General features: G+C 51.1%; 2 non-coding genes across 2 annotated transcripts; both read right to left on the reverse strand.

Moving 5' to 3' along the window:
* Positions 1 to 23,796: 23,796 nt before the first annotated feature.
* On the reverse strand, positions 23,797 to 23,876 carry LOC123406624. Its single transcript, XR_006612287.1, has one exon. It is a non-coding gene; the product is annotated as a small nucleolar RNA Z155 (small nucleolar RNA).
* A 97-nt stretch (positions 23,877 to 23,973) lies between these two features.
* On the reverse strand, positions 23,974 to 24,057 carry LOC123406577. The gene has a single exon (XR_006612248.1). It is a non-coding gene; the product is annotated as a small nucleolar RNA R41 (small nucleolar RNA).
* Between the last annotated feature and the right edge of the window lie 1,161 nt (positions 24,058 to 25,218).

The following is a 25,218-nucleotide window of genomic DNA, read 5'->3' on the forward strand; positions in this document are numbered from 1 at the left end:
TGATGGTGTAGCGAGGTGAAACGTAGCAAGCAAAAAGTAACAAGTAACAAGTAGTAGCAACGGTGCCGCAAGTGGCCCAATCCCTTTTGTAGCAAGGGACAAGCCTGAACAAATTCTTATAGGAGAAAAAACGCTCCAGAGGACACACGGGAATTTCTGTCATGCTAGTTTCATCATGTTCATATGATTCGCGCTCGTTACTTTGATAGTTTGATATGTGGGTGGACCGGCGCTTGGGTACGGCCCTTACTTCGACAAGCATCCCACTTATGATTAACCTCTCTCGCAAGGATCCGCAACTACAAAAGAAGAATTAAGACAACATCTAACCATAGCATTAAACTAGTGGATCCAAATCAGCCCCTCACGAAGCAACGCATAGACTGGGGTTTAAGCTTCTGTCACTCCAGCAACCCATCATCTACTTACTACTCCCCAATGCCTTCCTCTAGGCCCAAATATGGTGAAGTGTTATGTAGTCGACGTTCACATAACACCACTAGTGGAAAAACAACATACAACATATCAATATACCAAACGAATATCAAATTCACATGACTATTATCAGCATGACTTATCCCATGTCCTCAGGAACAAAAGTAACTACTCACAAAGCATAATCATAATCATGATCAGATGTGTAATGAATAGCATCAAGGATCTGAAAATAAACTCTTCCGCCAAGTAATCCAACTAGCATCAACTACAAAGAGTAATCAACACTACTAGTAACCTTACAAGTACCAATCGGAGTCGTGAGACGGAGATTGGTTACAACAGATGAACTAGGGATTGGAGAGGAGATGGTGCTGATGAAGATGTTGATGAAGATGCCTCCCCTCCGACGAGAGGAGTGTTGGTGATGACGATGGCGACGATTTCCCCCTCCGGGAGGGAAATTCCCCAGCAGGATCGCCCTGCCGGAGCTCTAGATTGGATCTGCTCAAGTTCCACCTCGTGGCGGCGGGAAAACCACGAAAAACCTCCTGAATGATTTTTTCTGGACCAAAACCCTTCATATAGCAAAAGAGGGGGGCTAGCGGGCCTTCAGGGAGCCCACAAGCCCCCACTCCGCCACTAGTGGGAGGGTGGCGGTGGCACGGCTTGTGGCGCCCTGGCAGCCCCCCTCCGGTACTTATTTCGCCCAGTATTTTTTATATAATCCCAAAAAAATCCACGTAACTTTTCAGGGTAATTGGATATGTGCAGAATAGTGGACTAAGATTTGCTCCTTTTCCAGTCCAGAATTCCAGCTGCCTGAATTCTCCCTCTTCAGATAAACCTTGCAAAATAAAAGAGAAAAGGCATAAATATGGTACCACAAAGTAATATAGCAGCCCATAAAGCAATAAATATCAACATGAAAGCATGATGCAAAATGGATGTATCACTGCCCCGGATTGTCGAGGGCCGACCTGGTCTTGGTGATGCGCACTAGCGTGTGCATCGGTCGTCCCGTCGTTCTCCTCGCTCCCTTGGTGGTTGTCGGTGTGGTGCCCCTCAGGGCCGGTCGCTGGGGTCTAGAGAACGAGGAGGACAGCATGAAGCGCGTCTCTCTTGGCCCTGCACGGAGCGGGTAGGGCCTCGATGCTTGCAGGCCCGGAGACCGGCACGTGGTGCGAGCCCCCGGTGCCCGACGCCTGTGACCTTGAGGATGCACCAGGTTGGATGGTCTTCTGGGCGATGGCAATCAGCTCCATGATGTGGACTGCCCAGGCGTCGAAGCCCCCTCGTGTCGGTCGTTGGCGGAGCATCTCTCTTGCCATCCGCAATGCATCATGTACGCCGAGGTCCCCCAAGTTGATGTGGCGCGCTGCGTGTGCCTGGGCCGCCGCCCAGCCTCCGTATGCCTGGGTGACACGGGTGTCTACCACGGTGGAAACAATGTTGACGACCTGGTACAAACCGCCTGGTACCACGATGTCGGCATGCGTGCTTCCAGCCGCTGTGATGTGGCGGTCGAAGAACAACTCGACGAGGCTTGGAGAAGCTGGTTGGTTGCTGGCCATCGGATTAGCGGCCTGGGAAGGAAGAAGCTAGGAGAAGACGTTCACACGCCCCCTACCTGGCGCGCCAAATGTCGGATTTCGGGCTCCGCAAAAACGAAAGGATTCGAACACAAGGGCGTGTACGAAGATCTCTCCTTGCTTAGCCTCACTTAGCCTGCTACTCGATGGAAACGACGAAGGACTCACTCGATGGTGAGGGGAACACAGAACACAACAGTTTACCCAGGTTCGGGCCGCTGCAAATCATAAAACCCTACTCCTGCTTTTGGTGGATTGCCTCTCACGGAGGTTGGTGCATGAACTAGTACAGTGCTCTCGAGCCTCCGGAGGCCAAGTGGCTTGGTGTGTTGCCCTTGGGTCGGAATGAACTCTCCTTTTGTCTGCTTGAACCCCCCCCCCCCTCTAAAGTAGCCTACTTTCTCTATTTATAGTGGAGTCCCGGGTCCTCTTCCCTTATCGTTGGCGGGAAGGGATCCCACAATGGCCAGTTTCGATGGGGGACAAGGGAACATGCTTCCCCTGTCAAAAGTGGTCTTCGCCTGCAATGTAGCTGCCAGCGCTGAAGTGGTGGGCGCAGGGATGATGCCCGTCCTACCGGCGGGCGGCCGTGGTCTTGTTGCACTAGAAGGTAAACCTTTGGAAGATGCCTTTGGAGCCCCGGTATGCTCCCACCTCCTTTGCACTAAAGGGGAAACTGTCTCGTCCTGCCATATACTGCTCGTCAGTCCTTCCCTGGCGTCACCCTTGACTCCTGAGGCACGGCCTTGCCTCGAAATATTCGCTGCTCCGGAGGGGTCCTGAGGAGGCCCCCTGCGGGTCTTGATGATGATGCTCCTCGTGAGGCTCGGCCCCTCGCGAGGGCCTTGTCCCGGGTGATGTCATACCAGTTGATCTTGGGTCGGTGAAGTGGGCAAGCCCTGGGCCGCAGGCAGGCAAGTTTGGGTACCCCCATTCCTAGAATGCCGACACCATTGCCCCTTCAATGATGTTTGAGTAGTTCACCATAGACCTACGGCTCCATACCTAGTAGCTAGATGGCTTCTTCTCTCTCTTTGATCTTCAATACCTTGTTCTTCATGATCTTCATGGAGATCTATCCGATGTAATACTCTTTTGCGGTGTGTTTGTCGAGATCCGATGAATTCTGAGTTTATGTTCAGATTATCTATGAATATTATTTTAGTCTCTTCTGAATTATTATATGCATGATTTCATATCTTTGCAAGTCTCTTCGAATTATTGGTTTGGTTTGGCCAACTAGATTCGTAATTCTTGCAATGGGAGAAGTGCTTAGTTTTGGGTTCAATCTTGCGGTGTCCTCACACAGTGACATAGTAGGGGTAGTGAGGCACGTATTGTATTGTTGCCATATAGGATAAAAAGATGGGGTTTTCATCATATTGCTTGAGTTTATCCCTCTACATCATGTCATCTTACTTAATGTGTTACTTTATTCTTCATGAACTTAATACTCTAGATGCAGGAAGGAGTCGGTCGATGTGTGGAGTAATAGTAGTAGATGCAGAATCGTTTCGGTCTACTTGACACGGACGTGATGCCTATATGCATAGTCATTGCCTTGGATATCTTCGTAATTATTCGCTTTTCTATCAATTGCTCGACAGTAATTTGTTCACCCACCGTATTATTTTCCTTTATGAGAGAAGCATGTAGTGAAACCTATGGCCCCAAGGTCTATTTTCCATATTATATTTTCAGATCTATACACCAAAAATACTTTTCTGCAATTTATTTAATTTTGTTTTACTTTCAGATCTATCAATCTTTTATATCTATCTCTATCAGATCTCATCCTTGCAAATAACTCTAAAGGGATTGACAACCCCTTTATAGTGTTGGGTGCAAGTGTTTGATTGTTTGTGTAGGTACTACTATTTGGGCCTTGCTTGTTGCTCCTACTGGATTGATACCTTGGTTCTCAACAAGCTGAGGGAAATACTTATCTACTTCGCTGCATCACCCTTTCCTCTTCAAGGGAAAACCAATGCAAGCTCAAGAGGTAGCAATGCCATACTATTGTAGGTTGTTAAACCAATGAAATGGAGACCAAAGCTCTGATACCACTTGTAGGATCAAAAGTATGTCTAGAGGGGGGTGATTAGACTACTTGGAAGGACGTAGATGTTGCCCAGACGGGGTGAATAGGCACTTTAAAATAATTACGGTTTAGGCTTGAACAAATGCGGAATAAAACTAACGTTTAGTTTGTCAAGCACAAAACCTAAAACAACTAGGCTCACCTATGTGCACCAACAACTTATGCTAAGCAAGATAAACAACTAAGTAATAGCAAGATATATGACAAGAAACAATATGGCTATCACAAAGTAAAGTGCATAAGTAAATGGTTCGGGTAAGAGATAACCGAGGCACGCGGAGACGGTGATGTATCCTGAAGTCACACCCTTGCGAATACTAATCTTTGTTTGGAGCGGTGTGGAGGCACAATGCTCCCCAAGATGCCACTAAGGCCATCGTAATCTCCTCATGCCCTCGCACAATGCAAGATGTCATGATTCCACTATGGGACCGTTGAGGGCGGTCACCGAACCCGTAAAACAAGGTTGTGGCAATCTTCATAGCTTAATTGGAGGCTCCCAACAACACCACGTAGCTTCACCACAATCGCATATGGCTTCGAGGTGACCACAAATGCTCGGGGCAATCTCCACAACTTAATTGGAGACCCCGACGCTTGCCCGGAGCTTTACACCACAATGATTGAGCTCTGAGGCACCACCAAGCTTCTAGGATGTCAAAGCATCCACGAAGAACAATCTCCAGTGGTACCAAGTACCCAAGAGTAATAAGCTTCTCAACTTCTCACTTCCACGTATCACCATGGAGAACTCAAACCAATGCAACTAATGCAATGGCAAGAACACACGAAGTGGTCAAGTCCCTCGCACTCAAATCCCTCCACAACAACAAAAGCTATGGAGAAATATGAGAGGAAGAACAATGAGCTCACAAAGAACTCCAAGATCAAGATCCAAGGGGTTCCCCTCACATAGAGGAGAAAGTGATTGGTGGAGATGGGGACCTAGATCTCCTCTCTCTTTTCCCTCAAGAACTAGCAAGAATAATTGGAGGGATTGAGAGTTAGCAAGATCTAAGCAGGTCAACAATGGGGGAAGAACATGAGCTCAACAGATGTATCCGATCCAATGGGGAAGAAGACCCCCTTTATATAGTGGGCGAAAGAATCTGACCGTTACCCCCACTCATAGACTGAGCGGAGCGGTACTACTGCTGCTAGGAGCGGTACTACCGCACGGTACGTTCACCAACCATGGTAGTAAAAATTTACTACCGTGCCTACCACTGCTGAGACAAAAGGATGCGCAAAAAGTGTGATGGAGCGGTAGTAAAAGACTACTACTGCCTAGAGAGCGGTACTACCGCCCAAAGAGCGGTAGTAAAAACTACTACCGCTCCAAGAGAGGTACTACCGCTGGGCACGGAAACTACCCTAACTTTCGCATACGAGCTCTGAATCGAGCAAACTCAAGCTTGATTCAGGACGACAAGAGCTATCCAAATAGAAATCTTAAGAACATGCAGTAGTGAAAATGCCAATGATAAAGAGATGTGAGACCTCTATCAATGAAGAACCGGCAAAAACTTCCAACATCGAAAATATCATAGAAGATGCATATTGACTCCGTTTTCGATGAACTCCAGCTTGTCCTGAAGATGACCATAAGCTCTAAAACTCACAAAGAGAAACACCAAACAAGAACCAAGAAATATGATGCAAGGATGCAAATGGTTTGAGCTCTCAACGAATGATACGATCAAACTACTCACTTGAGATCCTCCTTGACAGTACAACAATCTATCCTAAAATAAAACAACCTATCAAGGGCAAACCTATACCTTGCACCTAGTCCTCTTGAGCTAGATGACAATGATCTTGGCTTCCTCAAGATGGACCACCTTTCTTGATTGCGTTGGTTTGATGAAGACTAGTTGATTGCTCCCCATACTCACTATGGGTGAGCCACTCTTCAGCACATCTTCACATGTCCATTGCCACCACAATGGACGGCAAGCTTCAAGCATGATATCTTCGTAATGCTCCACTTGAACTTGCACACCGCAATCTTGATGACGATCACCACTTGATGTCATCCTTCATAGGTTGAATGAGATCTTCCTCTTGACGCAAACCCATGGAGACACACCTAACCCCACTTAGAACTCTCATGAAGACCATGGGTTAGTACAAAAAAGAGGTATGGACAATGCTTAACATACCGTGGCATCACTTGATCCCTCTCGGTACATCTTGTACACTTTGTGTGTTGATCATCTTGATTTACTCTTTGCTTAGTCTTGATCAACCTTGTGTCTTTATGACCAATCTTCGAACAATACCTTGAATACTACCTTGGTCATCATATAAACTCCTTGAAACCAACAAATGGACTTCAAGAAATGCATATGGACAAATCCTTTGAATATAACTTAAGGCAAACATTAGTCCACACGGATTGTCATCAATTAGAAAAACCACATATGGAGAAATATGCTCTAATGCTACTTGACAAGATAATTTTTTTCCTTTTCCCAATTTTAGTTGAGAGGCAGCTATGGGAGTTATAGCAAGTCCAGTACACCCTACGCATGTAGTTCTAAGAGTATATCAGAGGAATGTAAAACATGCAACTGTAAAGTAGAGGAGTAAGGTAGGGAGATCAAACGCAAGAGGTTGACATGGTGATTTTTGGCATGGTTCCGATATGTGCCGCTATCGTACGTCCATGTTAGTCGAGACTTCAACCCATGGAGGGTAACGGCTACGAGAGTCCATGCAGGGCTCCACCCACGGAGGGTCCACAGAAAAGCGACTTAGTCTATTTCCACCACGACTTCCGTCCACGGAGGACTAGCCTTACTCACGGTAGATCTTCACGAAGTAGGCGATCTCCTTCCCCTTACAAATATCTTGGTTCAACTCCACAACATGAAGTAGGAGGCTCCCAAGCGACACCAAACCAATCTAGGAGGAACCACCCTCCGAAAGGTAATAGATGTGGTAGATCAATGAACTCCTTGATCTTGTGCTTCTAAAGATAGTCTCCTCAACACAAAATCACCCTCTCACAGAATATGCATGGGTAGGAGAGATTTATTTGGTGGGAAGCTATTTGGGGAGGCTAGAGATCAAGTTTCAAATGATTGGATTGGAATATCTTGGTCTCAACACATGAGTAGGTGGTTCTCTCTCAAAAAATGGATCTGGCAATGAAGTGTGTGTTCTGAGTGCTTCTTCCACGAATGAGAGGTGGGTGAAGGGGTATATATAGGCAGCACACAAAATCCAACCGTAACACACAAAGTAGCAAACTCGCTGACACTCAAGTGAATAAACTCGGTGGTACCGATTAGGACAAAGGTAGCAACTTTTGAATCTCTGTGAGACCGATATATGAAACTCAGTGGCACCAAAAAGGTGGCTAACAGTCATATGGCCAAACTCGGTGGCACCGATACTCAAACTCGGAAATTCTGATTTTGTGTGCCGAGGCACCCAAAAGTTGGTCACCCAAACTCGGTAGCACCGATATGGATTTGGTTGCACCGATTTGGTGGGAATGGCTAGGGTTTTTGTCTAAGGTCAAACTCGGTAGGTCCAAAATGTGGAAGTTGGTGACACCGAATTTGTGTATATGGAATTTGACAAAGTGGATATGTGGGAAAAATGATTGAGTATTCTCGTGGATAACTTTGAGCATATTGAGCAATCAATTCATTTTACTACCTCACCCCCTTTTAATAGTATTGGTATTCCTATGGACTCAAAAGTGGTTTCTCACAAATATAAAATGAAGTGTCTTCTAGCTTGAAGCTTGAGCCAATATTACTCCTTTCTTGCATCAAAGGGCATCTCCACATAAGCCTTTAGCCATAGCATCTTTTGAACTTTTCTGAAATATACTTGGAGAACATATTAGTCCAATGATGCATATCATGTGATCAATTATCAAAACCACCCTATGGAGCAATTGTGCTTTCACATGCACTGGTCAGAGAAGCAGGTTACCTGGAGCCGGAATGACCTTCCGGCCGTGATGCCGAATCTCGGCAGCTACACCCTCGTCCTCAGCCCCACCATCGCCTCTAAGAGTCTCACATGCCGGTTCTCGAAGTTGCTGGTCGACGGAGGTAGCAGCATCAACATCCTCTACCCGGAGACGCTGCTCAAGCTGGGTCTCAAGGAGAAAGACTTGCAGTCGACCCGGACGGTGTTCCACGACATTGTGCCGGGGCAATCCTGCTCCCCCATCGGGAAGATCCAACTCGATGTCCTCTTTGGCGACAAGGCTCACTTCCACAGTGAGCCGGTGTGGTTCGAGGTGGTCGATCTCCACAGCCCTTATCATGCGCTCCTGGGCAGGCCGGCGCTCACCATGTTCCTGGCGATCCCGCACTATGCTTACCTAAAGGCACCATCACCATATCTGGCGACTACACGAATGTCACATCCTATTTTCACTTCACTTCTTGTGTAATTCAAAAATCTAAGTTTATTAAAACTTTTCCAAAATCAATGATGTGAGTGCCATGGTTGTCACTGTATGCTTGTATGCTTGCTGGTGTGATATCAAAGACCATATTTTTCATAACTTAATTATGCTCGAAACCCTTTTTCTTATTTCTGGTTAATTCAAAACCCTGCTTTGAGTTGCACTACAAGCCTTTGATGGCAAGAAGTGCTCTTATCCAAAGTTGGTGATTTGGTCCTAAAACTATTTTAGTTCACCAAAACTATAAAATAATTATTTTATGAATTATTTTCCTACTTTATTTGCATGTCCATTTCTGAGGCCAGAAATGATATTCCTATATGGAAAAATACTTTTCCGCCTTAGAAAAATCTGGGAAAACTTGGAGATACTCAAAAGGACATATATTTTCCATACATAGGATTTTCACCCCCTATTTATATTATAAATATTTGAGTAAAACCCTGAAAACCTATTTTGTCTGTTTTGACCTTTTGAAATATTTCCAAAGTGAATATTCTCAATAAATTCCTAGAAAATTTCAGTGATCTCCCTAAGACATATTCGGTGCCCATATAAACTTTCACCTTGATCCAAGGTGGTTAAGGTCACCAAATAATTCCAAAAACCCTTGTGTCCAGTATGAAGTTAGAGCAACTCTACATAGCAAAGTTTATCCATTGGAGCTCAAACTTTGCAGGAGTGCCTAACACCTCAAATGAGGACTCCGTGCCAAAAATGGGATTTGTGGGACTTGATTTGCCCACACTCCCTTTGGAAGGGACAGATCTGGTCATTTAGGGATGATTCAAAGTTTACAAAGCTAAAGTTGTCCAATGGAGCTCAAACTTGGTGTAGCCTCATGTTTTAGCACCAAACCCAGTCCTGTTAAGTTGCATAGCTAGTGGTGGGGTGCAACCACCCCAAACCACTCTCGAGCACCTTCTGACTGTTGGGCAAAACCCCTCCTAACCCCAGCTAAACCCAATCCCTTTCTCTCAAAATCCTAGATTAGTTGGCTAGTATCAGTGCCTAACTCGAGTCAAGTGGCCACTCTCTGGCTCAAAGTAGAAAATCTGAAATCTCCAATTTGAGCTTCAGCCCAAGGCTGACAGCACTTGTTTCCCTTCCCTCCTTTGACCAGCCGATGCTCCCACGGGACTCAAACAGTTAGGCATCTCCAAGCGAGTGCCAAGGACACGCCAGGCACGTCCAAGGCACCCAAGAGCGTGCCAGCATGCCGTGGCATGCCAAAGCTGCACTCTGGGCACGCTATAGAGAGAAGCCGAGGTGGGGGCTACTCCCTCGGCCTATTTCACCCTCCCCACGGTGTTTATCCTCTCCCCGACAGCCCCTCTGTATCAAGCAGCCCCCAGGGGCCCTCCTTTCCCGCGCTAAGAGCCGGTGCGACGTGTGCCCGCGCGTACCAGAAGCGCCAGAGGAGCTCTAGCCACGAATGCACGCCACTCCTCTCTCCACCTCTCTCGCAGTGAGTCCTCGAGGTCCAAAACCACGTCCTGAGACCGTGCTTCCGACCCCAGCCTCTCTGTGCACCCCCATGCGCGCCACGGTGGATCACCGGCGCACCCGAGTGGGCTCACCGTCACGGGCCTACTTATAGCCCCTCCCCTCGCTCCAGAACCCCTCACTCCACTTCACCGAGACCCCAATCACCTTCCTAGACACCCCATTGAGCAAGCAGAGCCCCGGTGCTCGATATCGACTAAGGCCCCTCCTTGGAGCTCCAGTCGATCTCCGGCTACACGTCGGTTCTTGCATCCGTCTGCCCACTTACGCTCTTCTCATGACCCCAGGAGGCTTTCCCCTCTCTCGCTCGAGCAAATCTGTGCCCGTAGAAGCCACCTCCACCGTCACCTGAAACCTCTCGGCCGCGGCTACCTCATCGCCGGTGAACTAGATCTCCCCCGTCATCGACTCAACCACCAGCATGTAGGCGACGATGAGCTGGACCCATTCCTGCCGTTGTTAGGGCATGAGGACGTTGGTAGCCACGTCAGCGTGCTCCTCCTCTTCTCTGTCCAGAGGAAGGAGACGACCCCGACAGGTGTGCCCCACCTGTCGGTGGCCCATATCTCTCTCCCTCGCTTCCCGCAGCCACTCACCGCAGGGGCCCGCGCGTCAGGTTCAAACCTGATGGCGGACGCACCTGGGTGCCTAACAGGTTTAAATTTTCTTTTTATTTAAAATTTGGTTTTAAATGATTTTTATAAAATATTTAACCAGTGAAAAATTATTTTTCTTTCACTCTTACTTTTTAAAATTAGGAGCATTTAATGGAACTGTTAGGCACATTTTTAGAACAACTTATTTGTTTTATAATAATTAAAAAGGCTAATTTGGAACAGTTTTGCTTCTGTTATTTTGATTTTAAAAATGTTCTTTCATTAAAACTAGAGACAAATATTTTTAAAATAACAATATGGATTTATCAGAATTAAACAACATTTTTAAAGTGGCTTTGTGATCTGTTTTGGAGTGAGCTACTTATTGCTTTTTATTTAGTACGACGACAGAAAACCCGTGTGACGAAGGAGTTGGCCTTGAAGACCCCGAAGACTCCAGATACTTAGCTGACCAAGGCAAGCAGCCCTTTGACCATGTCTGAGCATATGTTATATTGCATGCTAGTGTAGCAAATATTTCTGTTGCATGTGATCATAAGTATCGGTAAATCATTGAAGTGATGTTACCGATGGCTCCTCCCGAGCACTTGCAAATTGAGCATGATCCTACCACCTACGAGGGTCACGCTGTTACCATGTTGACAAGTAGAGCTAAGCATAGTAGAAGCATGAGCATGATGATGGTATAAATCAAAGTTTTAGGAAAAAAACCCGTCGGGTGCCACTAATGCCGGAGGGTGATGATGAGTTAGGTGGCCACTTTTGGAGGAGTGGTGCACCGGGTATTTTGTGTGTGTCTGGTTTCGGAAATGGGATTAGATTTATGACGTGTCGACCGTCCCAACCTTACATGTACGACCACGTTACCCCTTTATGGGACGGGGATTTGTTGATTACTCTGGCCAGTACTAGCAAAGAGCCACATTACTAGTGGCGGGAATGATGTGTGGTCACTCTCGTGATGGGGTCGTGCCAGGTAGGGCGATTATGTCATTTTTACGTGTTCCAGGCACACCATTGGTCCCCGCATGGATGATATTGTCCAGAGTCGGTGCTTGTAAGACGTACATCATGTGGGTTGGGTACCAATCGAGTGGACCTCTTTGTCTAGTATCGTCAGGGGAAAGGCATTGATCGGGTACTTACCTCAGGTATGTTATATACCGCGAGTCGTGGATGACATGGAAGTTTCTCGGATCTCGCGGATCCAGTGTACTACCTCTGCAGAGTGTAAAACTATTCGAATGGCCATGTCCACGGTCAAGGACAGTTGGGTAATCCTGCTTAAACTACGTCCAGTCGTTTTCGCATAAACCAAGTGTGTGTGAGTGTGTGTGTACAATGGTGTTACCATGAAAGAGTTGATATGGCCAAGTTTGGTGACTTGACTTATCGGGTGAACCCAGAGTGTTCAGCCCTTGACAGATATGTTGATATTTCTTCTAATTACCATCAAGCTTATGTAGCACATCCATGATCATGTTTATTTACAATCAAGATGTTATCCACCAAAGATGCATATTACCTGTTATCCGATCAATTGCATTGTTCATATCATGGGTTTTTGCGAGTACATTCAAAAGTACTCATTGGCTTGCCACTGGTTATAGTATTGACCAGACATGGAAGGACCGGAGTTTGGAGAAGAGTACGTCTTCGGAGACGGCCCTGCGAACTAGGACGCTTCCCAGTTAGAATGCATGTTGGTGTAGGCCGATGGCATGGGCACACGCTTAGTCCTAAGATTTCTGTCGCTAGTTGTATCAATGTGATTTGGCCTTATAGGACCTACCTTGTGAAATTACCATTCGGTCATGTGATGTAATAATTCGGTACTTGGATGTAAGAGTCTCAATATTCAGTATATGTGTGTTCGGTGAACATTGATATCTGGGATCACTGAGCACGTTCATTCGGCGATCTCGACTCGTAAGTTGGGGTCCCCACAACAAAGTCAATCGAGTGCACCCGCGATGGCAGTCGACTGGCTGAGGCGATGGCGATTGCGGAGGAAAAGTGTCAGCTCAACCGGCTTGTGGCCGAGGCCACCGAGCAATCGGCCGTGCTGACTTCCCCGTCCCAGTCGGCGAGCAAGGCGACTTTCCAGACGTCCAGAGACACCAATCAGGTGCCACTCGATCCGGCAACCCGAAGCAGTGTGTCCTCATTGGCTCCACCCTCAGCAGCAAATAGGAAGGCGAGCTTGTTGTCTTCCTTCGTGAGAATAGGGACATTTTCACATGGTCCCCCAAGGACATGCCTGGTGTTCCGAGTAAGTTTGCCGAGCACAAGCTTCATGTGCGACTGGATAGGAAGTCGGTCAAGCAACCCCTGCGTTGTTTCTCCAAAGAGAAGCAGCACACCATTGGAGAATAAATTGCCCAGCTACTCGCAGTCGGATTCATTATGGAAGTTTTCCACCCGAAGTGGCTGGCCAACCCAGTCCTGGTGCTCAATAAAAGCAAGACATGGCGCATGTGTATCTACTACACAAGCCTGAATAAGGCCTGTCCAAAGGATCCATTCGCCCTACCCCGGATCGATCACGTGATCGGCTCCACGGCCGGCTGCGATTAGCTATCCTTCCTGGACGCCTATTTCGGCTACCACCAGATCAAGTTGGATCCGGTGGATCATCTGAAGACCTCCTTCATCACCCCATTTAGAGCCTACTACTACGTCACGATGTCGTTCAGCCTAAGAATGCACGCGCCACCTCCAGCACTGCATATAGAAGTGTCTCCTGCCCCAAATCAGCACGAACATGCATGTCTATGTCGACGACATTGTTGTCAAAACCAAGAAGCACTTCAGCCTCCTCGACGATCTCCAGGAGACATTTTCCAACTTGCGTGAGTTATAGATCCGGTTCAACCCGGAGAAGTGCATCTTTGGTGTGTTGGCTGGCCGGCTCCTCAGTTACTTCGTGTCCACACGCGGCATTGGAGCCAACCCGGAGAAGATCAGGGCCATCGAGCGCATGCGCAAGCCGGCAAGGCTCCGCGACGTCCAAAAGTTCACCGGTTGCCTAGCCTCACTCAGACGGTTTGTTAGCCGGCTCGGTGAGAAGGCGCTTCCACTCTACCATCTCATGAAGAAGACGACCAAGTTCGAGTGGACCGACCAGGCGAACGAGGCGTTTCGCGACCTCAAGCGCGTCCTCTCCAACACGCCTGTCCTAGCCGCGCCGACTGAGAAGGAGCCCATGCTCGTGTACATCACGACAACTACGCGAGTGGTCAGCGTCGTTCTGGTGGTGGAGCGGTCTGAGGAAGGTAAGACGCTGCTGGTTCTGTGCCCCGTCTACTACCTGAGCGAGGTCCTCTCCACCTCCAAGCAGAACTACCCCCAGTACTAGAAGATGTGCTATGACATATACTTCGCCGCCAAGAAGCTAAAGCAATACTTCCAGGAGCACACCATCACCATGGTGAGCATGGCTCTGCGTTCAGAGATCATTGGCAACCAGGGCACAACCGACCGGATCCCGAAGTGGAGCATCGCCATGGTGGACCATAACATCTAGTATGAGCCGCGCACGACCATCAAGTCCCACGTAGTGGCTGACTTCCTTGTCAACTGCGCGGAGACCCAGTTCACACCATCGCTTCCGGATTCCACGCATTGGCGCATGCACTTCGATGGCTCCAAGATGCAAACTGGTTTTGGAACCGGCATTGTTCTGTCTTCCCCGAAACGGGATCAGCTCAAATATGCCCTCCAAATCCACTTCGCCGCCTCCAACAATGTAGCCGAATACGAGGCGCTCGTCCACAGCCTATGACTCGCCAAGGAGATTACCATCCGCCGGATCCTCTGCTTCAGCGACTCGGACCTCGTGGTGCAGCAGGTCCCTGGCGAATGGGGCGCCAGTCACGCCAAAATGGCCAGCTACTGCTTCCTCGTCCAAAAGCTCACCGGCTCCTTCAAGGGCTGTGAGTTCCATCATGTCCCTCGAGTGTACAATGAGGTAGTGGATGCACTCCCAAAGATCAGCTCCACCCGACAGGCGCTCCCAGCCGACGTCTCCCTCGAGCAACTACGCAAGCCTTCGATCAAGCCGTCTCCGGAGTCGGCATCCATGTACGTGATAGCTGACCCATCCGACCCTGCCCCAGACCCGAAGGCTCCTCTAGCTGTATCCGCGATGCTAGCTACGGATGGGATCGAGGCGTCCGACTCCGGATCCATTGCCATCATGGAGGCAGAAGACGGGTTCGGCTTCGCCATAGTCTCGGGGGATGAAGGATCCGCCTCGAGGACTCCAATCGGAGACCCGGGGGCTCCGGCTCCTCCGGTCCCTCAGCTCGAGCCGGCTCTAGCTCCGATATCAACCGCAACTTGGGCCCAGCCCATCCTCGCCTATCTCATGGGTGGCGAGCTCCCACCAGATGAAGCCGAAGCCTGGCAGATCCAACGCCGCTCCACTGCCTACGCCATCGTCAATTGCGAGTTGGTTCGTCGCAGCGCGACACACGTTTTTTAGCGCTGCTTTGAATCAGACTAGGGACAGGAGATCCTGAAAGACATCCACCAGGGCGAGTGCGGGCACCACGCCGCCTCGAGGAACCTAGTGGCCAAGGCCTTCCGCCACGGTTTCTAATGGCAAATAGCCTTGGAAGAGGCAAAGCAGCTTGTCGATAAGTGCGAGGGTTGCCAACGCTTCAGCTTGCAGAGCCACCTACCGGCTACGGCCCTCAAGACCATCGCCCTCTCATGGCCTTTCGCTGTTTGGGGGCTTGACGTGGTCGGACCATTCAAGACCGCTAGAGGCGGCATGACCCACCTCCTAGTAGCCGTCGACAAGTTCACCAAGTGGATCGAGGAAAGAGCCATCAAGAAGCTAGACAGCCCCACCGAGGAAGCACACGAGTTGGCTTTGAGCCGAAGGGTCATCTACCAGCAAAAGCTTCGCCACTACCACAGCAAGCGCATTCAGCCCCTTTCCTTCTATGGAGGGGACCTAGAGCTCAGGCAAATCCAAAGAACTGCAGACCAGCACAAGTTGTCCTCCCCATGGGAAGGTCCCTTCATCATCAGCAAGGCGCTGCACAACAATACATACTACCTAATAGACGCACAGAAGCCGCAGAAGTGCAATTGAGATGCCTCCGGCGAGGAGTCAGAGCATCCACGGAACGTAGCACTCCTACACCCATTCTACGGCTAAAAGAGAAAGAACAAGTGTACGTATGTATCCCCTACCCTTTTGGGCTTATGAATGCACGGAGTTCCCAAGCCGACGATTGGGGCATACCTTTTCGATTCCCTCAGTCGTGTTGTTTCTCGAGCAAGCTCCCCAAACTGACTCCTCGGACCCGAGAGCTCACTGGCCGGCTTGAGCCTCTCTCCACATCGTAGCCAGCTAATTAGTGTGGGCTAAGCAAAAAACCTACCAGCCCGCCTAGCTACAGACCGGCTCCCGGTTGTCCGGCTAGTGGGACTCTGGAACGGAAAAGGTTGCCACACATCAACGCCGAACGAAGGAGCGGCCGGCTCGAGCTAGTCGAACCCTCTGCGGTTATTTTTTAGCTGGCCTCTGCCACACTCGCCCTAAGTTGAAATGTTCCCGTGGCTCCAAAGATCCACGGCCAACCCCCCAAAGGCAGAAGCCCCGTCCTAGTCACACACCGGCTCCCGGCTCTCAGGCTGACAGGAGGGAAGCCGGAGGAGGGCAAGGGTTTGGAAGAACAAAGGCCAAAGGAACCAGAAAACGAAGGATGAGTGGGCAAGCACAAACTTTGCGAAAAAGCAAGCATAAACGCCCCACGACCACAAGTTCAGTACGTTACACCCCCAGTGGGTGGAACCGCAGACTTAACATTATGCAGGAAAAGAAGAAAATTATTCGGCGATGGCTTCACCCTTGCCTCCGGCATCGCCCGCCGCAGCCGAGGCGGATTCCTTGTCGACGGCTCCGGCTCCTCCCGCAACAGCTGAGGCGGACGCCTCGTCGACGGCTCTAGCTCATCGCACGGTACCCGATGTGGATGCCCAATCTTCGGTAGAGTGCCTCCAGCGTCGCCCATCGCGGTCGTGTCCTCCTCCATGTCGGGTTCGGTGTAGGCAACACCGCTAGAGTCGGTGCCCTCAAGCTCTATCTCGCCGCCGCTGACTTCAGGTTTATGGAGGGCCAGCCGATACTAGGGCTCCAAAATCGCACTATCATTGGCCCTCCGCTCGGCGACGTACTCGTCCAACCAGGCGAACGAAACCAGGTTGCTGGCCCGCAGGAGCAGCTCGTCCTCAACCGCCGCCAGCTCTACCTCTGTGCTGGCGCGCTGGGCCACAAGGAGGCCCAAGTTGAGCTCCGAGTATCACGACTTGGCGTCCTGGAGCGTCTTGTACGCGTCGACTCGTGCCGCCCAGACGTGTGAGTCGCCCAGTCGGGCTGTCCCGACCTCCAGCCACCTCGACAGCTGGATCATGGACTTCGGCTGCACTGCGCTCGGCCAGAGCACATGAAACATGGCCAACCCGGCCTCTCGGAGCCACGCAAGGGTCCATTCCAGCTCCGTCAGGAGGGCCTTGGCGGCGATCCCCAACTCCTCCACGCTCCAGCCAACGAACACCTCAATCAGGGCGCCCGCTTCCCGCCGCTCCTGGCGGTCGAACACTATTGCCGTCTCCGTAGCATCCTACGTCCCCAAAAAGAGGTCTGGGGAGGAAAGCGGGCGCACGGCGTAAGAGAGAAAGAGAAGAGAGAAAACTCACATCAACATCGAGAAAGAAAAACAAGATGAAGAGAACTTACTGGAAAGGAGGGCGTCCATCTCGTGCGCCTCCTCCTCTAGCTCGCGCTCCCTGGTCGCGTACGCTTTGGCCTGGTCAGCAAACACGGCTCGTGCCACCCGCGTCTCTTCGGCCTCCTCCACCAGATGGTCATCCTTGACCTTCAGGGCCGCCTCGCGAGCAGCCTTCAGCTGCTCCTTTTCGTCACGATGGACCTACAGGTGCTCCAGGGCCTAGCGATGTGTCGTGTCCCGCTGCTCCTGCTCCGTGAGCCGGGCTGCCTCGCAATCTTTCTTCTCCATCTAGAGAAGATCCGCCTCCTGGCGGAGCCAGACGCACTCCGCATGAATAGCATCACACTGCTAGTCGGCTTGGTCTAGTTGGCTCTGAAGATCGGCCAGCTGGCTCTCCACCTCCTTGTGCCGACCCAGCAGCGCGTTGTGGGCGGTCACCCGACGGTCATGATAATCCTGCAAAGGAAAAAAAGGTCCGATGCAAATAAGATTCGACCCAGCTGGCTCCCAGCCGGCCCGACTCTTGGGGCTACACCCAGTGGGTGCGCTCGTGCGCCCTGAGAGAAAGAAAATAACAAAGGCTCGCTGCGAGTTGGACTCGACCTGGCTGATTCCCAGCTGGCCCGAGTCCCGGGGGCTACACCCAACGGGTGCACTGGCGCGCCCCCACTGAAGGAAGAAGCAGAAGAAATTTTCAACAAGAAGAATAGAGAGGCAGAGAGCATACCCCGACCGACTACTCGAGGTGAAGCAGCCACTCCGGCGTCATCTCGGCCACCTGCTCCATGTAGTGGCGGCATTGGCCGAACTCCACTCGCAAGGTGCCCGCTCACTGGTGTGCCAGGGGCTCCCCTCGCAAGGTGCCTGCTTGCTGCGTGTCAGGTTTCCATCGGCCGGCTCCCTGCGCCGGAAACGGCCCCGGAGGTGGTTGGGGTGCGCTCCGACATAACCATGGCGTCGGCTCCCGGTGGAGCACCCCCGGCCCACTCCGCACCTCCAGCCGGCTCCGTCGATGAGTCAGCCTAGCGAGGTTCCTTCGCTGCAGGGATCTCAACTCCCGGGAGCTTGCTTCCCTCCTTAGCCGTTGGATCCCCGGCAGCATTTGCCTCGCCATCCGTGGCCTCCGTCCCTGGCGGCGGCATCTCAGCCTCCAGCGCCTCTGGCGCGATGTCCGACGTCACTTCGAGAGCCTTCGGCGCGGCTTCGACCTCTGGCGGGGGCGCCTCCGGCCCCTCTGACGCAGCATCAAGCTCTTGCGGGTTCGCCTCAAGTGCCTCCAGAGCATCATCAGACCCTTTCTCGGGTCCTTTTGCGGCCTCCGCCGTGTTCGCCTCCGGGCGCTCCGCCTCCCACTCCCACGCGGGATCGTGTGACTGCTTGGATCTCTTCTCCCTATTCGGTGGCTCTACAACAAAGCCATCCGGCTGCGGCTCCCCTCGGCCGCCATCTTCTAGGCCGCCTCCTCCGACGGGCGCCACTCCTACTCGATCAGCGCCCGCTGCTCCGCCACCATTTTGGCACAGCCTACGTGCTCCCTCTTGGAGCTTCCCCCGTCCTCCGTCGCCGTTGTTTGGGCCAACTTCGTCAGGGCACCAGGGGCCCTGCTTGTCACCTTCGGATGAGTACTAAAGCTTCGCAAAGAAAAGCAAAAGGATAAAAAAATACTTACCCTGTGTTAACGGGAACCGACTGTTTGGAAGGCCAAGACGGCACGATCCGTCGTTTCTTCCCGCCGCCTTCGTGGCAACCAATCGGAGCCCCACTAGCTCCATTCTTAGGAGCTGGACGGTTCCCCACCGGTAGCTTTCCTCGCTTCTTGGCCTCCACCGCGTCTCCGGCCGAGCCACGGCCGGCTCAACACCCCCTCCCCCTCGGCACGGTGGGGACATCTTCGAGCCCCTCGGAATCTTCCGCGGCAGATACATCGCACGACTCCGATGACTTAGCATCATTATGAGGCCAAATCGGCAACAAACACTTAAGGGACTCCAGCCGGCTCGGATCTGTCCGATTCCGCCGTGTCGCCCTCCCACATCGCGTCTCCAGCGCGGGCCGCCTTCTTTAGCTCGACCTCATCGGCATCCTCGATCTCCTCCGGATCCAACTCCCGCAAGTTGGCGGCCGGTGGGTCGTAGGCGTGGAGCTAGGGAAATAGTTGCCACCGCAATCAGCATCGGACATCAGGCACGAAGCCCAATAAGAACACCAAGGATAACGGAGCCGGTGCATCACTTACCATCGGATTCAGGATGGGCCCGGTGTTAGGGCATCTTGTCCCAGCTCCAATCATCCTCGTCCATCGGATTGGCGGCGATGAGGTTCACCCGTTGGTCCACCCGATGGGCCCGCAGCTTCTTCGTCGAGAGCCGGCACAGGTCGTGTCATACACTCATCTCGCAGATGAGGTGCGGCATGTACTGCAGCGGCTGGATCCGGCATGACACCATGGTGACCAGCAGATCCATCGTTGTGAGGTCATCCACGACGAACAATTGCTCCAGCCAGCTGCAAAGCGCATCCACCTCCTTAGCCGCGGGTGGTAGCTCTGCCTTCTAGTTCAGCCTCTCAACTACCGGCGCGGCAAAGAAGGCGGGCAGGTTAACGTGGTCGTGCGCCGGGTCAAGGTTCTTGACATAGAAGAACCCCCTCTGCTAGTTTTTCACTTAATCCTGTAGGGGGAGCTACGGGAAACCGATGTGGTGATGCACGAGCGCCGCCTCGCAAGAGGTCATTCGCATCCCGCCGGTGGCTGGATCCTTCACCGACGACTGCCTGAAGAAGAAGAGTCGGCACCACAGGTCCGAGCGGCTCGATCCCCAAGAAGCCCCATAGAGGGCAATGAATGCGGCCAGCTGCAGGACGGCGTTGGAGGCCAGCTGATGCAGCTGCACGCCGTAATGCGTCAGGAAGCCGGAGAAGAAATTGCTCGCAGACGGCCTGAGTCCTTGAGCAAAATGCTAACTGAACACCACCACCTCGCCTTCCTGCGGGGCTGGAGAGTTCTCTGGGCCCGGGATGTGTGCGACGCCAAGCTCAGCCGACGGCAGCTTGCGACGGTGGCGGAGGACCTTGATGTGCTCCTCGACGATGTCGCTGTCGTCCCAGGCTCCACGGGTCGTCGACATCTCTGGCGGTGGTTCAGCGCGCGAGGCCGAAGGAAAAGAAGGGCTCAATGAAGCATGTTGGGAGAATGGCGGCAACAGGCCCGCCACTGGCGTCTCTCTCTCATGCGGGGAGGGGAGGCGTCGGAGAATACAGGGGCGAGAGCAGGAGAGCAAATGGCTCCCTCAGCCTCTCCCCCTACCCATTTAAACCCCACGCGGGGTAGTGGGGAGAGGATCCGACGAGCTCATCCCCACTACCTCCGCACTGTGGGGCGACATAATTGCGCCTCGGGAGCACCAACCGACGCCCCGAATCCACGGAAGATCCATGCACGTGGGCCAAGGCGGCTGCCGGGCGGGCCCCGCTCCATGGCCCAATCTTGTCATGTGAGTGGCCTGTCAGGCCTCGGCCTACGGGGTGCCACACGTGGCATCCTTCCTCTGCGAATCAAAGAGCTCGAGGCGGCTCACGCATCGAGGAACCAGGCCAGCGCGAGCGTATCGGCAATCCGGCTGCAACCTCGCGTCGCATAAGAAATGAAGATTAAATTGGTGAGGTTCGTCTCTTTGGGCCGGCGGGCCTCCCCTGCTTCGGGGACTACTCACGGGGCGGTAACCCCGGGGTAGGCCAAATGCAAGGACTCCTCCAGCTCCCTTTGAGAAACATGTGCAAGGCAGCCGGCTCCGCGTAGGCCGGCTGCGCCTAGCACGCTGCCCCTAGCCGGGTATGCCTGGCCAGCTATGCTTGTTTGGCTCGACTGCGCCCCACTAGCCGGCGGGTTAGCCCTAGCACATCACCCTGACGAACCACATCAGGGGCATCATCACCAAAGGTAAGGCTACAGTGCTACAGGTACCGCTGACCAGACCGAAGTGAGTCTATAGTGGAGGGGACATGCCACTGATCATCGTCGACTGCGACCAGCCGAGACAACAGAGTGACGAGCAAGCCCCCGTCCACTCCATTACCTACCCTGGCGGGGCATTCGTGCAACCAACCGTACGATGACCGAAGCTGGCTACGCAAGGCGACGCGCATAACGCGACACACATCACTCCGTAGCGAGCACGCACCAATGGTGGCGCCCGGTCGACGGACCCCGGCGCCAGGCGGGACCAAGCAGCCGACGAGCCCCCACTTGCGACAAGACTTCTCAAGCCGGTGGGACCCCTGGTCGTCTCTAGAGGTTGCCAGCCGGGTCCCACCCAGTACCTTCTATTCTAATTATAAGATTATAAAACCCCTGCCCCCCCTATGCAGGGCTCGGCCGATAACACACTCACACACACATATGAGGGGAAAAGAGACCTCCCAGCTCCTTCTTCTTCCTCCAGCATACAGCTCTAGGAGCATATGGTATCCCAAGCCGGTTCATCAACCAACTCAAGCAGGACTAGGGGTGTTACCTCCCATGGAGGGCTTCGAACGTGGGTACTTCATGTGTCTCGCACCGCTCATTCCCAATGCCGTTTCCGGAGCCCGACGACATCCTTATATATATATATATACATATGTATATGTATATGTACATGTGTATATATATACAGCCCGTCTATTCTGCTAATATTAGCAGAATAGTTATTCTGCACACACTTTCCAACTCCACACTAAATGTTAGTGCACTGCATCCCTATCAAACGAAACACTGCAATGTCATCACAAAAAAGTGCACGTGCTTTTTCAACACCGTTTTTGCTCCAGGTTTTAAAATGTTTGTCGTAAATGGGGCGTATAATATATCGTTGAATTGCTACGGAAAAGCCCCAACTCCGCCATGTTGAACATTTTTCACGATTCCACGCGGTTTGAGAGCAGTTTCGAAAATGGTGGGCGCATATGACGGGCTGCAGCGAGCATATTTTTGCGATTTTTTCTAAACTACTCGTTAGAATGAAGGAAACGATATGACGTTGGAAATATATCATCGAGCCACATCTTTTTCATGCAGATTACTCTCTTTAATTCCTTACAGTTTGAGAGTAATTTCAAATTTACTAAAAAAGGGAATTGTGTTAATCAAAAAAATCGATTTTTTGGTACGTTTTTTGTTGTAGGTTTTAGACCTATCCTCAAAACGAGGCGTATGATACGACATTGAAAAGTTGTGAATAGGCGCAACTTTCATATGTTGACCATTTGTTGAGATTTCTTATGGTTTTTTAAATGAATTTTGAACACGGTGTCTTTGCCTACAAGTTGCAGCGAGCGTATTTTCATAAATTTTTCCAAACCGCCTATCCGAACAAAGCAAATGATACAACGTTGGAAATATATCAATGAGGCGCATCTTTTTCATGTAGAACACTTTTAATAATTCCATACGATTTAAGAGTAGTTTTGAAATTACCAAAATGCGAACGCTCTGTTTTTTGGCGACACCCAAATCAACACGTGAACGGCATCGGATAGAAGAACGCACTGCTATTTGACGGAAAACCGCACTGCATCCGAGAGATAAGTGCACTGCATGTTTTTCTATTGCTGGACGTGAAATTTTCAAGACGAGTAAGCGGAGTGCAGTTTACATCGGAGGTAAGTGAACCACATCGCTATAGAGAAGTGAACCTCATTACTTTTTTATCGTTTTCGTAACATTTTTCTACACTTTATGTTGGTAGTAAGTGAACTGCCAGACTTCCAAAAGTGAACCTCGAAACTGCCAAAAGTGAACATCATGACTTTTCCATTGTCTTTTTCCATACTTACTATTTTGTGCATGCATAGGCCGAGCAAGTGCACCACGTGGACTGAGCGAGTGAACTACATCTAATAAGAAAGTGAACTTCTTTTTTAGATGAATAAAGTGAGCTTCAAGGCATACACATGTATGTGATTATTTTGCACAGTCACACACATACAAAATCTGCACTCCTCCGCCAGACTATATGAACTGAATAATTGTCCCTAGGAGTCTTCGTGGGAGTTGTTGTGAGGAGAGGTGGAGGGAGGGGTGTTGCTGGCTTGAGACGGAGTGGAGCGGATGGCTGCAGTGGGGAGACAACGACCAATGACTCCATCATGCGTGCCTCCACTGGATCCCGGTTGGGGCGGTGTGCATCGGGGATCAGGGAGGCGTCATGGCGAGCAGAGATGTAGACCAATTCTGTCAGTCTACTTGCACATTACCATGCTTCCTTCCTCTTCTCATCAAGAGTATCGGATTATTGTGCACGGATGGTACAAAATAACCGAAGAAATTAACTATATCAAGAAAAGACATTAGATGAACAAAAAACAGATCGGTTGAGAGAGAATCAGGAGACGATTAGATAATTGTAGTTTGTAGTTTGGCCAAACACTAGATATGATTTTCTGTGAAAGATTATCATCACATCAACTGAATACATCTTGCCTTTCCTAATCCGATACCAAAGAAAAAGATCAAACGCGAAAATCAAGAACAGACGGGGAAGAAATTGTGGAGATCTCGAACGAGAGGCTCAGAATAAATAGTTGATTCCTGTGCAGGTGGATAGAGATCCCTCAGAAAATAGGTAGTTATTTTGATCATCGCAACCTGGGAGCATATCAAGAAAAATCAAGACAGAAGAGGAAGGAATGGAAGATTTCAGAACTGCTAACCACTGGGCTGACCGTGGAAGATTTCAGAACTGCTAACCACTTGGCTGAACGGAAGATTGTGCTAGGGATGGTGTGGTGGCGCAAGCATTCTGCTGATGAACTGCATGCCACTGGGCTGAGTTGCACTCTCTTCTCCCCCGAACTACTAACTCCATGCTCTGATTCCGGATGCCCCTGGCACCGTACCGGTGCTGCCTCAGTGATGCTCCTTGGCAAAGGTGAAGGTGTTAGATTGATCTCTCACTGTGTGGGCCCAACAACCCACCGGGCCTTGATCTATGCGCCCTGATCGGGGGCGCCCAACCCATTATGGTTGGTGGGCCCCTGTGACCCGCGCTATATAAAGGACGGTGGGGTGCCTGGGCACGAACTACGAGATTCGCCGCCATCACACCCCTACCGACATACCTATCCGATCTAGGTTAAACGCGGTGCTCACGGGAAGCTCCACCTACGCCTAACCCTCCTTCTCCATCTCCGCCATCGCTACCGCACCGATGGAGACTGGTGGGAGCTCATCCAGCTCAGGACAAGGTAAAGTCATGTGTTCTACCAGATCTATCTATGCCTAGAAGATCCCCATGTTCTATCAATGGTATCATGAGCCGCTAGGCGATAGATACGTTTCGGTCAAAGAAACGAAAAAGAAAGAACTTTCCCTCCCCGAAAGCACCGAAGATGGCCTCGGGCCTCATCGGAAAAGTAGCACCCCCGCAAGGTCGCGCCTGTTCCTCTCGATCCCCACACGCATCAGGAAGTCGAGGTGTGGGGAAGGAGAACCTACCTCCTCGTAGGGAAAGCACGGATCTAGATCCAAAAACAAAACAAAGAAATAAATTAGATCAGATCCAAAAAAGGCAAAAAAGGGAGTAGGGGAACATGCAAAGAAAATCAAAGGTACCCACGGGGGCTAAGGACTCCATCACCAAATCCCTCGACGACGACGCGCCCACCGCAAGGCGGACGCGCCGCCGGCGAGGGGAATGGCAACGGAGTTACTTCCCGAGGCTCAGACATGTTGGCACGGGAAGGGAAGAAGGCACCCCAACACTCCACTTAAGTGTGGAGCACTCTCCCTCGGGAGAGGGTGCGCACCGGC

Source organism: Hordeum vulgare, chromosome 6H (assembly GCF_904849725.1).
Source record: "Hordeum vulgare subsp. vulgare chromosome 6H, MorexV3_pseudomolecules_assembly, whole genome shotgun sequence".
Classification (NCBI taxonomy): Eukaryota; Viridiplantae; Streptophyta; class Magnoliopsida; order Poales; family Poaceae; genus Hordeum; species Hordeum vulgare.